Source organism: Artibeus jamaicensis, unplaced genomic scaffold (assembly GCF_021234435.1).
Source record: "Artibeus jamaicensis isolate MK-2021 breed Jamaican fruit bat unplaced genomic scaffold, CSHL_Jam_final contig_415, whole genome shotgun sequence".
Taxonomy (NCBI): Eukaryota; Metazoa; Chordata; class Mammalia; order Chiroptera; family Phyllostomidae; genus Artibeus; species Artibeus jamaicensis.
In genome coordinates, this window is record NW_026521823.1 from 14,317,243 (window position 1) to 14,321,029 (window position 3,787).

Sequence of the window (3,787 nt, forward strand, 5' to 3'; positions counted from 1 at the left end):
CGAGGGCTCTTTCAGTGCACTGCTGAAATAGACTATTTATTGGAGTACTTCACAGCATTTTAGTGGCTGTTTATCTTGACTCTTTTCTTTTGGTAGAGAATCAAAGTTATGATTTCTATTCCATTTGAATATCAGCCAGGTTTGTATCCAACCAAGCAGTTTTACTGTTCTATATCTAACTTCTCAAGTGCTGTTTGAAGTAGTCACAGTAAGTTATCCATTAATTTATAAATTAAAGAATATCTTTGATGCATGTTCATTCCGTGTTGGTAGGACAGTTATGTTTTTTTTTAATTTTTGAAACTTATTCTTTATAAGTTCTGGAGATCATCTGGGAGGACAAAAATGTGGTGCTGTGATAAATTATACATTTCTAACTGGTCAGTTCATGGTGGATAGTCACAATTCAGACCTATAACTTTTTTAGGGAGAGGTCTTAATGTTTTTTCTGATCTTTGAGAGAGAAAGACTCAATCTGTTGTTGCTCCCATTTATGCATTCACTGGGTTACCTCTTACATGTGCTCTGACCGGGGCTGAAACCTATAGCATTGGCATATATGATGACACACTAACCAACTGAGCTATCCAGCCAGGACTTAAAACAAGCCCTGTCCATTGGCCTTCTGCTCCTAGCTTAACATAACTTTGAAATGTCAGAAATAATGATACTCCTTAAGAGAGCACATATTCTTATAATTCAATCCCTTTTCTTGCTTTTTCCCACCCTTATGTAATCTTCAGTAAGTTCCCTCCTTAAATTCAAATGCATACGAACCCCACAAAACTATTATTCTTCAGAGCATTTTATAGCTGGTGACTGTAATCAGTTTAGACTTACATAAATTCTTATAAAACTTCTCTACAGGTTTGGGCATTTCTTATGCTGGCATCTGTGAAGATGCACAAATAGACTTAGGATTCAGAAACCTAGTAGTTAAAAAATGATGCTGTCGAGAATTGTGGAAGTGTGAGTTCGCCCTACAAGAAGTAACAAGTTACTCAGTTTGCCTTGGTTTCATAGATGCTGGGAGGAGATAGGAGATTCCTGGGTCAGCTGAAAGGACTTTATTACGGCAGTGCATGCAGCATCAACTTCACGTTCGCCTGGGTTCCCCTCACATCCCCAAGGCCTTGGGACAAAGCAGAGATGGAGCCTGTTGAATTCCACACACAGTGTGTTTGTATCACAGCTGAGGAAACACAGTTTTAGGTGATTGTAGGCTGTGTAGGAGCTCCTAGAAAATCTGTCCAGTCTTTGTTCTGAAGAGAGGTATCACCTATTTTATTTATCCTCAGGGATAAAGAACAGATCTGTTCCCTGACCTGGACTAAGGAAGACACTCTCTGCCAAGGTCATTGTCTCCACAAAAGTCCTGAAGTGTTAGTCCAGAGGACAAACTGCTGCTTTTGCTGAAGAACTTTGAGATTCACAAGAAAAATAATTTCCCAACTTGTACCTCATGGGGCTATTTAGTGAAGGCAGATTGGTTAGTTAGTTAGTTAGTTAGTTAGTTAGTTAGTTAGTTTTTTCTTGGCTCCCAGAGAGCCAGAGAGAATTTCAAAAAAAAAATAAAAACAGGACTTGGCCCTACTCTGTTCCCTGATTTTCTTGTTTCTTTCTTTTGTTTGTTTGTTCTGTTTTGTTTGTTTTGAGTCACACTCTGGTAATAACTTATTTCTCATTGATGGTAGCAATGACTGGGGTTTGGTTTCAGGATCTCATCATTTGGTGAACTCGGTAGGATCAACAAATGAGAACAATGCTTTGTTGAATAAAAGATGGCAAAGAATCCAGTTTGTTAGTCTTTTTGTTTGTCTATTCATGAGATCAGATCAATTAACTATTTTTTATCCACTAGGAAAGAAAACAGCCCTTGAGATAGAAACAGTTATTGTATTTCAATATCATCTGTAGATAATATTACAGAACTAAAAATATGGATTGTGTATCTAGGACTCCTCAGATTTGTAATTGAGAAAACATTTGCTTTTTTGTGTTTGAAATGCTTTCCTACTTCAATGAAAGGAGCACTTTCATTTATAGATACTAATGCATTTGTAGATACTAATAATTGTTTAAGTAAATAAAATATTCTCGAATTCTCATAGAATAAAGAAACCAAATCTTAGTCCTGTAAATATACAGATTTTATTTTTAAAAAAGCAATCCTTAGAGAAACTGCTAGCTTAGAAACATTTTTAGAATCTATATTCATAGTTAAGGTAAATCTTAAGACAGTTATAATAATTTTGTGTGGCATTTTTCCTTCTTTTTTCCTTCCAGGGGAGAGCGCAAACACAGCCCCCCAGTACTGCAAATTATGCAGTCGAGTTTCCCACATTCGGGCAATTGCAGGGGTCAGCACACCCAATGGGTCAGCTTGGCTTTAGGAAAACCACCTTTACAATTGTGGTATCTTCTCTTCCAGGGAAACATAAAAGTTTGTGTGTTTTGAAAAATACTTAATAGCTACAGGTCTTTTTCTTGAGGCTAATTACATGTACATTTTATTTACTTACAAAAATTTGTGTTTGTTTCAAATGCAAAGACTAATTATAACATAATAATTTAATGTTTATAATAAAAGTTTTTATGTCACCAATTTATTTGTCAGTGTAAACTATTTCCATGATCTTTAGGTAACTTAAAATTGTGGGTTATTAAATTGAGTTAATTGATAACAATGTTGGACATGTGAATACTTTCTTAGAAAAATTGAATACTAAAACATTGATTATGAAGCGTATATTTCAGTTTACATATGTCCTTATCTCTTTTGTATATTCTATAGAGTGAATTTTTCAGTCAAGCTAATGAGTCTGCTCATTTTTCCCATTTTAAAAAATGTGTAAGGGAGTCATGTGTGGCTGTAAAAAGTTGTATTAAAGTACATTTTTAAGCTTTGCTACTCTACTGAAATACTTGATTATGACACAATTCTGAGCTTTCTACTCCCCTCCCACTTTTCTCTGTGAATTAGAAGATACTTTGATTAAAAATTATTCACATAGGTAGTTTAGAGTCCAGTCAGAGCAACAGTGACAGAAAAATAGAGGCATGCATGCAAGGTGAAAAAAATATTTTCACTTTTTTTTGCAGGCTAGAATGAATAGTTTTGTCCTAAAGAGTAAACAGAGGGTGTCCCAGAATATGAAAGAACATAATGAAAGACCAAACTTGAGGAAATACAGCAAGTTATAAAGGGTGTGACAGGAGAGTAAGTATTATATGCCTTGATCCATAAGACATATTAGTTTTTTATTACTGCTATAACAACTTACTGCAGATTTAGTGCTCTAAAACACCCCCAAATTGATTATTTTACAATATTGGACGTCAGAAGTCCAAACTGGGTCTCAGTGACTTAAAGATGTCAGCCGGGCAGCGTGCTTCTGGGGGTCTCCCGGGGAACTTCTGTTAACTTGTACCTGTCAGCCTCTAAATGCAATAACCATTTTGGGCTCCTGGGTTCCTTGCATCAAGTAATCACATCACTCTGACCTTTTTGTCTGTAGTCGCGCCTCCGCATCCTGGAGAGTCACTTGCATCAGGCATAGCTAGAGCATTCATAGGGTTCATCCTGTTTGGTTTTCCTTGCTCCAGGACCAATGTCTTGAGCTGACACTTGATCAAATTCTAAAACTAATTTCGAAAGTATGTTGTTTGTATAAAAATACAGACAACACCCGAAAGAGGGTTTCATGTGGGAGGGTAAATCCAGGCGCTCATTTTCTCTTTTGTTCAGAAGTGAACCTCACAAAATACTATGGGCAGTATTTTTAAT

General features: G+C 36.1%; 1 non-coding gene across 1 annotated transcript; it reads right to left on the reverse strand.

The window, feature by feature from the left end:
- Positions 1–2,283: 2,283 nt before the first annotated feature.
- On the reverse strand, positions 2,284–2,439 carry LOC119044098 (U1 spliceosomal RNA). The gene has a single exon (XR_005081548.2). It is a non-coding gene; the product is annotated as a U1 spliceosomal RNA (small nuclear RNA).
- Positions 2,440–3,787: the final 1,348 nt, after the last annotated feature.